Source organism: Eleutherodactylus coqui, chromosome 1 (genome assembly GCF_035609145.1).
Source record: "Eleutherodactylus coqui strain aEleCoq1 chromosome 1, aEleCoq1.hap1, whole genome shotgun sequence".
Classification (NCBI taxonomy): Eukaryota; Metazoa; Chordata; class Amphibia; order Anura; family Eleutherodactylidae; genus Eleutherodactylus; species Eleutherodactylus coqui.
In genome coordinates, this window is record NC_089837.1 from 40,092,842 (window position 1) to 40,107,176 (window position 14,335).

General features: G+C 45.5%; 1 pseudogene; it reads right to left on the minus strand.

Annotated features, from left to right (window-relative positions):
* LOC136608690 (zinc finger protein 585A-like) overlaps nucleotides 1-14,104 on the minus strand; it is a 29,964-nt pseudogene extending 15,860 nt beyond the window's left edge.
* Between the last annotated feature and the right edge of the window lie 231 nt (nucleotides 14,105-14,335).

Sequence of the window (14,335 nt, forward strand, 5' to 3'; positions counted from 1 at the left end):
GCGTTTTACAATATAGTCTATGTACCCAAAACTGGCACCGTTAAAGACTACAGTTTGCCACGCAAAAAAACAAGCCCCTATACGGCCGCGCCGACGGAAAAATAAAAAAAAGTTATGGCTTTGGAAAAATAGAGATGAAAATCTGCCAAAAACCGTTGCGTCCCTAAGCCTAAAATAGGCCGTGTCATTAAGGGGTTAAAGAACCGTTCTTTAAGATCACCATAGGAATATCGGGAGACTAAATAAAAAGAGGTTTAAAAAAAAACAATCAGCGCTCCGATATCTTCGCCAACGCAACAGTGTGGGATTGGGGGACCCAACAGTCAGACGTCTATCACCCATCCTGTGAGCAGGTGCTGAACTGTTAGGCCTCATGTCCACGGGGACAGATCCGTAGCGGGTGTCCCGCAGTGTGATCCGCGCCCCATAGGGATGCATTGGACACCCCCAGGTAGTTAAATACCTGCGGATGTCATTTCCCCTTGAGGCGTGGATTGCGTGTGCCGGAAAACCCCCGCAGCATGCTCCATTTAGGTGCGGGTCTCCCGCGGGGACGGCTCCCGCAGACTTCTATTGCAGCCTATGGAAGCCGTCCGGATCCGCGGCACACCCGCAGCTGAATTCCTGCTCTCCGGCGCGGGAGCTCCAAAAAAAAAGTGTACGGCGCATGCGTGTGGCACGCTGCTGGCGTGCCGAGCACATCCGCCCAGCCGAAGAAAGAAGATCTGGCCACGACGGAGGGTAGATCTGCAGCGTCCGGACAGGTATGTAATGCTTATTTTTAGCCTCATGTCCGCGGGAAAGGAGGGACCCGCTGCGGGATCCTGCATGAAGAATCCGCGGCGGCCTGATGTTCCTGTGGACACGAGGCCTTCTGGTCGGACAAACCCATTTACTAACACAATAATTCAGTTTTTCTGACTTTTCCCCGCTCGCTGCAGGTCAGTTTTGCGCAGGAGGCATTCTATCTTTCATTGATACAATTTTACATGAACTTCTAAAAAGTTTTCTGTAACTTTTAACCATTTTCTCTCTTTGTCCAGGAGGGGAGGTCAGTAGGAATGAGCGAACGTACTCGTTTAGGTGATTTCGCAATGCAGCAGCGCTTTTTTCGAGTAACTGACTACTCGGGCGAAAAGATTCGGGGGGCGGCGTGGTGGAGCAGGGGGCAGCAGTGGGGAACAGGGGGGAGCTCTCTCTCTCCCACTCCCCTCTGCAACCCCCCGCTCACCCCGGGCAACCCCCCCCCCCGAATCTTTTCGCCCGAGTAGTCAGTTACTCGAAAAAAGCGGTGCTCGATTGCGAAATCCCCCAAAACGAGTCCGTTGGCTCATCTCTAGGTCAGCGATCAGAGCGAACGCAGCAATGCGTGACGTCTTTGGGCGGTTTATCTCTCTGGCGCGGTGGGTTATATATAATGGAGGGAGTCGGTTTTCTTGGTCCTTACAGTGACAATGGACAAGATGGAATTCAGATTGATAGGCAATGGCAGCCCTGGGGGCTTTCAGATGGCCCTGGTTGTCATGGCAACCAAACCGACCATTCAGGACCCCGGAACTCTGATTGGAGTCCCAAATCTGCAGCTGTTGCCGGTTGGTGTCAGTTGGAAGAAACAGCCGGCAGCCGCATTGTATGCAGCGATCTGTGCGACCCCGAGCCTCCGGGACGTAAGGGGTTAAGCAAACATTTATGTCCATTATTTTGTCCGTATGACCGAATAGAACAGAAACCCCGAACACAGAGGTGAGCCGAGTCTAAAGTGTCCGACAAGCAGCAAACCCCCCGCCGCCTCTTACCTGCCTGATATCAGTGTATATATATATCCTCTGGCTGAGAACAGAGACAGCAGCAGGGACCTGCTACGAGCGAACCGAAACAACCAATCAGGTTGAACCAGACAACCCAAACAACCAATCAGGTAGCTGCAATTGTGAATCAGAACCAATCAGGTTGCTGGAATTGCTCCATAGTACTGAGCTGATGAGTAAGAGGCTAATATGCACCTGCTGCACTGCAGTAGCTGAAGGACCTGCGATGGTGTCACCATCATGTGATCAGTATATAGGGGGTGGAGCTCAAGCAGTGAGAAGTGGTGGCTGAAGGACCTGCGATGATGTCACCATCATGTGATCAGTATATAAGTGGGCGGTGCTCAGCAGTGAGAAGTGATGGCTGAAGGACCTGCGATGATGTCACAGTCATGTGATCATTATGAGAGGGCGGAGCTCAGCAGTGAGAAGTGGCGGCTGAAGGACCTGCGATGATGTCACCATCATGTGATCAGTATATAGGGGCAGAGCGCATATGTTGTATTTCAGCCGCACTTCAGTAGCGGTGAGCGATTCCAGCGACCTCATTGGTGTTGGGTACACACACCCCTTTAGAGATGTGCACGAGTACTAGTTCACGAGACCCGCAGGGGGTTAGGGTTTAGGGTTAGTTGCCGACCCTCCTGCGGCCGTGGTGCTGCTTATTTAACGGCCGCCCACTCGTGCACATCTCCAAAGGGAGGGTTGTACCCAACAACCAATGAGGTCGCTGGAATCGCTTACCGCTACTGAAGTGCGGCTGAAATACCAAATATGCGGGCGGAGCTCAGCAGTGAGAAGTGGTGGATGAAGGACCTGTGATGATGTCACCATCATGTGATCGGTATATAAAGGGCGGAGCTCAGCAGTGAGCAGTGGTGGCTGAAGGACCTGCGATGATGTCACCATCATGTGATCGGTATATAAGGGGCGGAGCTCAGCAGTGAGCAGTGGTGGCTGAAGGACCTGCGATGATGTCACCATCATGTGATCGTATATAAGAGGCGGAGCTCAGCAGTGAGCATACCAGTATTATCTTTTTCCACTGGACTTCTGCCCTAATCAGCAATTCCAGCAACCTGATTGGTTGTTTGGGTCGGCTGGATGTGTCATTGATGGGGAGCCCGGAGCTCATGTTTATGCAGTACATATGGTGTATTGTGTGAATATGGTGCATATTAGCATGTGGTGTGTGGATATGTGTGTATGAAGGTATGTGTGCTAGCATGTGGTTAGCGTGTATGTGTTGTCTTAGTATACAGTACATGTGGTGTGCTCGTGTGTATGTGGTACATTGGTGCGTGTGTAGGCTGTGTGGTGTAGCCAGAGCATGTAAGCGTGTGGTTCTCTGTGTATGTGTGATGTACTAGCATGTGCTTGTGTGTATTCAGTATGTTGAAGCATGTGTAGGCCGTGTATGTGGTGTGCGAGTACGTGGTCCTGTATATGCGGTACGTGTGCTGTGTGAATATGGCACAGATTTGTGTGTGTGCGATGCACATTAGCGCATGTGTTTGCGTGCGCACATCAGTACGTGTTTGTGCGGGCACTTTAGCGTGTGTACATTAGTGCACACGTTAACATGCGTGTTTTCACACATGTTTGTGCGCACGGTGCATATTAGCGTGTGGTTGTGTGTGTGTGTGGAGTCCCTCAGGGCTCGGTCCTCGGCCCCCTCCTCTTCTCCATCTACACAGCCCCTACTGGACGGACCATCAGGAGATTTGGCTATCAGTACCATCTCTATGGTGATGACACCCAGCTATACACCCCTTCCCGTGACATCACAGCAACATTCCTCCAGAACGCCACCGACTGTCTGTCCGCTGTCTCTAACACCATGTCCTCTCTCTACCTAAACTGAACCTCTCAAAAACTGACCTGCTGGTGTTTCCCTCCTCCACTAACCGACCTCCTCCTGACATCTCCATCTCAGTGTGTGGCACCATAACTCCCAGCATGCCCGCTGCCGTGGGGTCATATTCGATGCCGATCTCCCCTTTACCCCCTACATCCAATCTCTGGCCCGAACATGTCAGCTGCACCTCAAGAACATCGCAAGAATCCGCTCTTTTCTCACTGTGGACACGCTGAAAACTCTTACTGTTGCTCTCATCCACTCCCGGCTCGATTATTGCAACTCCTTGCTGATCGGCCTCCCCTGCACCAGACTCTACCCTCTACAATCCATCCTGAATGCAGCAGCCAGGCTCATCTTCCTGTCCAGTCGCTACTCGGACGCCTCTGCCCTGTGCCGGTCACTGCACTGGCTGCCCGTTAAATTCAGAATTCAATTTAAACTCATTACCTTCATCCACAAAGCCCTCCACAGTGCAGCGCCCCCCTATATCGCCTCCCTCATCTCAATGCATCACCCAGCCCGGGCTCTCCGCTCTGCTAGCGAAACCAGACTGCGTGCCCCTTTAATTCAAACCTCTCATTCCCGCCTCCAAGACTTCTCCAGAGCAGCACCGGTCCTCTGGAACGCACTACCAAAAAATATCCAGGCAATCACTGACACACAAAACTTCAGGCGTGCTCTGAAAACGCACCTCTTCAGGGAGGCATACCAGATCTCCTAAACCGAACCCCTCTGTACTCCGCCTGATAACATGCTCCCTGACCTACTGACTGCAATCCCTGCTAGCTGTAGTCAACCGCCCCTGCAGTCAACCCAATTTCACCACTATACGGCCTGACCATTGTCTATATGTATAGCATCCCTCACTCTCCACCTCGCCATACCGTGCACATCTCCAGCCCCTTTACCTTCTGTATCACCCAACTACTTGTAGTATGTAAGCTCGTTGGAGCAGGACCCTCACCCCCCTGTTTCCATTAATTGATTACCTCATTTAACCGTTGTCTTGTGTTATTTCCCCTGTATTGTAAGCGCTGTGGAATATGTTGGCGCTATATAAATAAAGATTATTATTTTGCGCTGGCATCCGCCACTTCGGCGACAGGCGCATGCACAGAAGCCGGGATAAGGTCCGCAGATAAATCTGCGAGGGGAGATGAAATTGTAACTTTTTAAAGCTTTTCTTTTCACACTTTTTTTTAACTTAACAGTGCTCATGTGACCGAGAACCGCATGCAGCGGCTCCTGGTGATATCTCTCTGCTTCCAGCTACACATGCTAGCTGGGAGCAGAGGGATCTTAAATCTCTTGGGGTGCGAGCCCTTCTGTGCAGGCCCAGAAGACGGCGTAGGGGCCTGGAAGGACCAGACGACCGGGGGACATCGCGGAGGACAGGGGTGAGTATTTTCACCTTCCCCTATGGATCGGATCCATGAGGGAGGTGAAACTTTAACTTTATTCTACTTTTTAACAAATTTTCCGTGATCACCATTATCTATTGGATAGCCGCAATCACGGACCTGGGAACCGGTCACCGAGGTCCCTGGTGACATCTCTTGCTGAAGGTAGCCAGGAAGCAGGAGATTTCAAATGTCCTACCCTGATCTGGTTGTCTGCACATGCGTCGCCATTTTCACTTTCACCCCTATTGAGGTCAACTGCCGCAAAAGAATACATTGGGCCATGCCAGAAGACGAGCTATGTGGTTCAGAAAGAACATGAGGGGAAGACTACAGTTTGCTTATGAACAGATCGGCATGCCAATAGATAAACAAAGAGCTATTTGGCCACAAGACGGGTTTGTTAAAAAATAAAGATATTTCACCATAAAAAAAACGGATATGGACTTTAGAACAGGTGGTGGACATGTAGCGGCTTGGACCTATTTTATATAGTCAGTCCTGGTGAGAGTTGACCTCACATAAAGCATATACTGTAATTTGTGTGTTTGACTCATCGATGTAATATTAAATACTCTTGTCTGATGGAGGAGCCCCTGTGCTCTGAATACTTGCAAATATGTTTTTTTTTCCGGTTAGCCAATAAACATATCACTTCTATCAAACCTTTTTATACAAGTATATTCAAAATTACGTAGATTTTTTGGGGGGCTAACAGGGTACCTCGCTATTTTTGCTGTACATTGTGACAAATCACTTCTATTTATACACAAAAAACAAAAACTCTCCAACTGTTTAATTTTTGTAAATAATTTGATAGGTTAAGAATTGGAGATGAGCGAGCACGCTCGGATAAGCCAGTTACTCGAGTGAGCCTTGCTCCTCTCGACCAACTGCATTCTTGTCCAAATGTGCTTGGGGGGGGGGGGCAGGGGTGAGCAGGGGAGGGGTGAAGGGGAGAGAGAGAGATCTCTCTCACTCTCTCCCCCGCCACCACCCCCCCGAGCACACTCGGACAAGTATGCAGTTACTCAAGAAGAACGAGGCTCGCTCGAGTAACTGGCTTATTCGAGCGTGCTCGCTCATCTCTATTAAGAATCTTTTTCTGTGCTTACAGCCTTTTGCAGAATACAAACAAGGAAAATGGTTTATTCTCTAGGCGAGTTCTCTGATGAGTTTTAAAATTTGATTTTCCTACAAACCATTTTTCACATATGGACAAAACAAAGAACTCTGCACTCCAATATGTGATTCAAGCAATATCAGTTTTACTGAACTGGCAATCCAAACAATGTAACGTTTCCGTCTTTATCTAAAGATGGGCCTTTATCAAACATGATTGCCACTGGTATTGAAGAAACCTCAAATAGCAATAAAACATCAAAAAGGCTTCTCTCCTGTGTGACGTCTCTGATGAGCCCTACGCTTGTCATTAGTAATAAAACATTTCCCACATTCTGAGCATGGAAATGGTTTCTCTCCTGTGTGAATCCTCTGATGTATAACAAGATGTATTTTTTCTGTAAAACATTTCCCACATTCTGAACATGAAAATGGTTTCTCTCCTGTGTGAGTTCTCTGATGTATAAGAAGATTTGATTTTTCTATGAAACATTTCCCGCATTCTGAACATGAATAAGGCTTCTCTCCTGTGTGAATTCGGAGATGGGAAAGAAGATTTGATCTTGCTGTATAACATTTACCACATTCAGAGCATGAATATGGCTTCTCTCCTGTGTGAATTCTCTGATGCTTATCCAGATGTGATTTCAGCTTAAAACATTTTCCACATTCTGAACATGAAAATGGTTTGTCTCCTGTGTGAATTCTCCAATGATTATCAAGACGTGATTTCAGTATGAAACATTTCCCACATTCTGAGCATGAATATGGCCTCTCGCCTGTGTGAATTCTCCGATGAATATCAAGATGTGATTTCAGCATAAAACATTTCCCACATTCTGAACATGAATATGGCTTCTCTCCTGTGTGAATTTTCTCATGTGCAACAAGACTTGATTTTTCAGTAAAACATTTGCCACATACTGAACAAGCATATGGCTTCTCTCCGGTGTGAATTTTCTTATGTGTAAAAAGATGTGTTTTGTCTTTAAAACATTTTCCACATTCTGAACATGAATATGGCTTCTCACCTGTGTGAATTTTCTCATGCCTAAGAAGATCAGACTTATTTAAAAAACATTTTCCACATTCTGAACATGAATGTGACTTCTCTCCTTTGTGAATTCTCTCATGTCTAAGAAGACTTGACTGGATTGAAAAACATTTCCCACATTCCGAACATAAAAATAACTTCTCGCCTGTGTGAATTCTCTCATGCTTAACAAGACTTGATTTATCTATAAAACATCTCCCGCATTCTGAACATGAATAGGGCTTCTCTCCAGTGTGAGTTCTCTTATGTCTAAATAGACTTGATTTATGTGCAAAGCACATCCCACATTCTGAACATGAAATGGACTTCTTTCCTGTGTGACTTCTCTCATGTACAACAAGAGCTGATTTATATGCAAAGCATTTCCCACATTTGGAACATGAAAGGTACCTCTCTGCATTGTGAATTCTCTTATGTTTAACTAGCTTTGATTTTTGGGGGAAACATTTTCCACATTCTGAACAGGAATATGACTTCTCTCCTGTGTGACTTTTCTCATTTGCCTCAAGATCAGATTTTTCAGAGAAATCTTTACCATATTCTGAACATGAAAATGGCTTCACTCCTGTGTGAATCCTTCCATATATAAAAAGACCTGAGCTTTCTGTAAATTGTTGTTCATATTCACCAAACTGAAAGGTTCTCTGGCCTGTACTTGTAAAATTCTGTGATTGGTCAGAAAGTTCCTCTTGGTGAGGTGGATCATACGATAGATCTGTACTGTCAAGTTTTGGAAGGACATGAAGGGTAATGAAGTTTTCTTCTGAAGAGTGCTGCACAATATTTTCATCTTCTACTTTATAATTTAGTGATGACATGAAGTTTCCATCCAAGTCCTCAACAGGATTTTCTGTTGGGATTAAAATTGAATCTTGTGAATGTTTTTTCAAACTACAAAGTACACAAGTTTAAAAACATTCCCTTTAGGATGAAAAAACACCTGCAGTTTTTGTGGCAATATTTAAGTCAAAGTCAGAATTGGATCCAGTAGGAAGGAGGCGTAGAAGTCCTTCCCTTATATTTCCCATAGCTTTGGAATCCACTTCTTACTTTGTCTGAAAAAGAACTACATCAAAAACTGCACGTGTGCTTCCAGCCTTATAAAGCTTTATCTAATATCTTATAATGTACTAGTCACTAAGATCCAAATTCTGATGCACGTTCAGTGAGAACGTTTATTACATGAACCTAGACTTGATAACATTCAAAACTTTGGTCTGACAATCAAACCTGTTCTCTACCAACACATTTGGCTCTTCCATACCAATTGGGCATCGCTGTAATTTAACTTAAAGTTGTTTTCCCAATAAAGACATTAATTGCCTCTCCACAGAATAGGTGATAAATGAATGATCGCTTTAGGTCTAACTGCTGAAATCCCAGAAATGATGAGAACAGTGTACCCTGAGGCCATCTGTGAATGATGAACAGGTCTGACCTTCGCTCTATTCATTTCCTGCCCCATAGAAGTGAATGTTGTGGTCGTCATGTATGCGCACTTCTGCATCAATCACTTGGGAGACTCAGGGAGCGATATCCTCAAGATCCCCAGGGGTCTCAGCAATTATACCCCCAGCTATCATATATTTATCACTTATTTTGTGGATAAGTGATTAACGTCTTTATGGGAAAACCCCTTTAACATAATTTTAATGTATATTTGTAATACTATATTTGATAATGATTCTATCAAATATCTGAAGGGCTGTCACAGTGCAGAGGGATCAGCCCTATTCTCATCTGCAAAAAACTACATCCCTTCCAGCAGCCATCTTATTGGTCATGGTTTCACACTACAGCAACGTAATGACACAAAACATCATTACATACTTCATGTCTGATCAGACAAAAGACCGGCAGCAGTGGCTGTAGAACCTGGTTTGGCCTCCGCAGAGTCCTGACTGCTATACAACTAGACTCCTTTGGAATCTTCTAGGCAGTTGTATTCCAGGTGTGCAAGTCACATTTGGGTGGTTCTACAAGATAAGTGGGCTGCAATTGGATCTGAAACTTTAGAGAAGTTGACCAACAAAATGCCCTGCGTCTGCACTGCTGTGATCGCAGTGAAGGGTGGATCTAGTACCTTGATGAGGGGAAGAATTAAGAAAATTGAGGCTCAGTTTGTTGGTAAACAATGTATATAAGTATAACCATATTTATCACTAACTACAGAAGCTTCTTTTGTTCATTTCCCCCCAAAATTAACAATTTGAGTGGTGTACTATAATTAATGAGCTACGACATATATATCTTCTTACCTTGTAATGCAAGAACCCGGTGGTCCTCCATCATGATGTCCTTGTACAGATGCTCATGTTCTTCTAAACACTCCCACTCCTCCATGGAGAAATAGACGGTGACATCCTGACACCTTATAGGAACCTGACACACACAATGATACCGTCATTACCCAGACTCCTCTAGTGCTGTTACTGTATAATTACCCAGCATTCCCAGCAGTGTCACCTCTCCAGTCAGCAGCTCAGTGATCTTGTTGGTGAGTTCTAGGATCTTCTGCTCATGTATCGGTAAGTGAGGAGGAGCCTCTGTGATGGGGCTCTGGCTCCTGCTCCATCCTCCTGACTCATGGAGATGGCTGTTGGGAGTCGCACCATCACCCGATGTCTTCTTTACCATTGTATAATCCTGTGTATGGAAAGGGACATGTAGAAAACTGAACCCAGTATTCCTTCCTCTGTAGAAAGCGAGAGATTATAATGTATAGAGTTCTAGTGACACCTAAGCCTTCCACCTTCTCCTCATGAGATTGTAGTGCTTTTACGTTGGTTTAGATCATTCTGCTGAGCTTGGATTCTCTTGGCTGGCTTAGTATTCACTACGCCTTACTACTACTAACATTGTTGTGTATCGCTTGCCCAATTACTGACTTAGCTTTGTCTAATTCCTCTATTGCTGATATGGATGTACCAAATTCTACTCGCTCGAGTAATGTGCCTTAGCGAGTATACTCGCTCATCTCCAATTTCAGTTAATTAAGAACATATGGCTGTATGTTTTTTGTGATCAGAGGGAAAAATAAGTATTGAACTACAAAACTTTATTAGAAAACAAAAAAAAAGTTTATAGTAAAGAAGCCCTTATCCAGTAGTTGTGTATTTTGCTGGTTTGAAGCTTTTATCCAATAAACGATATTATCTGCTCGTATTTGGCATCCTATTCCTATGCTTGTTATATACCAGCTTTTGCTGGCTGGCAGCCCCTCCCTACAAATACACAAAATCTCAACTTAATTAATCACATATATCAAGTCCCACAGACCAGCGCAGACCACCATGGGGTTGTTCCAGCTCTCCCTTTTTTTCTACATCTATGCAATGCAGAGCTGACCATATTGGGGGCCGATCTTCACATTTTCTGCTGTTCGGTTCTTTAGTTCTCCCTTACTTGGAAGGTCTGGAAGCCGTTATACCGGACACTGGATTGTTCCTATTACTTCCTAGAATGGATTTTCTCTTGTCTTAGTCTGACTTGTTACATAATACAATAATATAGAATAGCTTACCTCTCCGGTCAGCAGGTAGATGATCTCCAGGGTGAAGTTTAATATTCTTTTGGTAACTTCATTCCTGCTTCTGCCCATCCTTGTTGGCTCATTCAGGAGGCCCATGTTGGATGACAGTAATAGAGGAACGGATAGTCCTAGTAACGTCGGCACCTTTATTAAACAAGCAGAGTTTCTAAATAATGCAAGGAACACTGACATTGGTTCTTCTCCCACCATCTTCCTTCCAGGTATTTTACATTGTCCTCAAATTGTTCATTCTCAATAACTTTCACATATTCAGAAACAGCGGCATTTGAATCGGCAACTCATCCTGCAAACACAAGGCCCTCTAATGGCTTGGTCAATGGAAATGTTAAAAAAGATATAGCTTTGAAAATGCAGTAATAAAAAAAAGTATGTTCTTATAAGATCACAGGGCTTGTCTGGTTACTTTAGGAATAATATAAATCGGTTGTTTGTAAAGCCGGTCCGCCGTGTGCAGAGTATAATGAAGAATGGAGATTCACTGAGCCACTCTATGAGCTCTTTATTATGTCCCACACATGGTGGACTAGGTTTTATAAAGTAGCTAGATCTGGCCAGGTCTCTGTTTATACCCTCCAGTACCACATTCTGAAAAACCTTGTGCAAGACCTCCGCCGATCGTGACTTCAACTCTATTCTGTCACTATTTGTTGGACACGACGGTGTTGTGGTACGTTAACTGTGATGCGAAAGCAAACTAGTCACTCTGCTCCTATACAGGTTGCCTGCTACTATCTGTATCCGTATAGTTGCATGTTGGTATTTCCGTCAGAGTCCCCACCATCTGAGAGAGGTTTTATTAGATGTGGTTTCTTCTCTGGTCTATCAGCTGATAGTGAGGGCTTTATATTCCTACCCCTCCCTTAGCTCATTGTGGTTTATTGCAGTTCAGTTGGTCGGGGTGGTTGGAGCTGTTCAAGTCTTCCTAGAGTTAGCTGTGCACCTTTCATTTATGTTTTGGTTTATTTCCCTCACTTTTGGTTATTCATACTGTGGTTTAGTCTGCTCCCTTGCTCCCTGTTAGGGCCCAGTAGCAGGCTGAGAAGCGTTCAGCAGGTTCGCACTTATCAGAGCGGTCAATCTGCTTTTAGATAGGGACCTTTTCCAGTTAGGAGCAGAGTCAGTTTTCCCTCTTATTTAGTGTTTTCCTTTATTGATTAGGGGTTTTACTGCAGCATTGCATTTCCTATTTATCTAGTGATGACACAGTCTTGCGTCTGTCCTGAACAAGGTGTGCATTGCACCTAGGTCAAACGTAACATATTCCTTGACCATGTCTCTGTCTATACCATCAGGTACCGTATTATGGCAGTTCTGACTCAGCAGCTACAAAACCAAAACTACACTCATTGTAAAAAAAAAAAAAAAAAAAAGCGACATTTATTGTGGAAAACTAGTACCTTGTTGTACCACCTCTAGCTTGGATACAAGATGTGATACAGGTGGGCATGGAGGCTTTAGAACCCTGCTGTACCGGCTCTAGCTTGAATACAAGACGTGATATGGACAGGCATTGGGGCTCTAGTACCCTGTTGTACCAACTCTAGCTTGGATACAAGATGTGATACGGGCAGGCATGGGGGCTCTAGAACCCTGTTGTACTGCCTCTAGCTTAGCTTGGATACAAGATGTAATATGGGTTGGCATGTCGGCTCTAGTACCCTGTTGTACCGCCTATAGCTTGGATAAAAGATGTGATACGGGCAGGCATGAGGGCTACAGTACCCTGTTGTATCACCTCTAGCTTCGATACAAGATTTGATACAGGCAGGCATGTGGGCTCTAGTACCCTCTTCAGGGAGGCATAGCGCATTCCCTAAACAAACTCCTCTGTACGCCACCTGATAACATGCTCCCTGACCTACTGACTGCAATCCCTGCTAGCCATCATAAACTGCTCCTGCAGTCATACCGATTCTGCCATCACACGGCTAAATGTCTGACCATTGTCTATATGTATAGCATCCCTCACTCTCCACCTCCCCATACCGCGCACATCTCCAGCCCCTTTACCTGCTGTATCAGCCCACTATTCGTAGTATGTAAGCTTGTTGGAGCAGGACCCGCACCCCTATTGTTTCCATCAACTGATTACTATGTAACCGTGGTTCTGTAATGTTTGTACTTTTGTCTTTCTGTATCCCCCGTCTATGTAAGCGCTGCGGAATATGTTGGCGCTATACAAATAAAGGTTATTATTATTATTATTACTGCCTCTAGCTTGGATACAAGATGTGATACGGGCAGGCATGTGGGCTCTAGTATCCTGTTGTACCACCTCTAGCTTGGATACTAGATGTGATACAGGTGGGCATGGAGGCTCTAGTATCCTGTTGTACCACCTCTAGCTTGGATACTAGATGTGATACAGGCAGGCATGGAGGCTCTAGTACACTGTTGTACCACCACTAGCTTGGATACAAGATGTGATACGGAGTATAACAAATCACGGTTGCATCCCACAACCAGCAGCACACACTCGGCTGCACAGTCAATCCAAAATAATAGTGTAGTGGTCCAGTACTTCATCCTGGTCCACTCCATAAATGTCATACATGTATGTCTTATGTTGATGCACTGCACAAAGCTACATTGAAATTAATTAACAGAAAACTCATCACGTGATGCCTTGCTGCACTCCGGGGTCACGGGGATATTTTCCATACAGGAACGCTCCAATCACAAAAGAACTGGGGGCTCTAATAAAGTGTCCCGTCAGCGTATATATACTGGATTATACCCAGTATACAGGCAGGAGAAGCAGGCAGCATGGTGGCTCAGTGGTTAGCACTGTTGTCTTGCAGTGCTGGAGTTCTTGGTTCAAATAGGACCAAGGACAACATCTGCCTGGGTTCCTTGGGGTTCTCTGATTTCCTTCCACACTCTGCCTCCATCCACTGAGTGATTATGATAGGGACTGTCGGACATCTGCTCTCTACAGATCATTGCGTGTAAAAGGGCCTCAAAGCTGATATCTGATGATGAAAGTCCACAAAATAAAGGACAAGCCGCAGATATCAAATCCTTACTGCAGATCACATGATGGACATGTGGATAAGATTTGGTAAACGCTGTGGATTATCCCCCCCCCCCCCGCGTGATCCTCCACTACTCACCTCTGCCACCGCCATCCGCTGCACTACAATTCCTCTGGGACCTTTATACATTGTGCTGCAGATTCTCCCCCCCCCCCCCCCCCCCCCCCCCAGCCGTGTAATAATAACCACATGGACCGTGTCTGACCTCCCCACAAGACCCTCCGCCGCCTCTTACCTGCCGGCCGGAGTCACACCCAGAGCTCTGATATCAGTGTGTATATATATCCTCTGGCTGATAACAGAGACAACAACAGGGGCCAGGACCTGCTACATTGTGATAGCTGAAGGACCTGTGATGATGTTAGCGTCATGTGATCAGTACATAGGGCCGCGAGCACATATTAGCCTTCTACTCCGCACCTCTACACCATTTGCAACCTGATTGGTTATTTGGATTTATGCATTCACGGTGATTGGATATTTGGGTTGGCTGAATTATGGT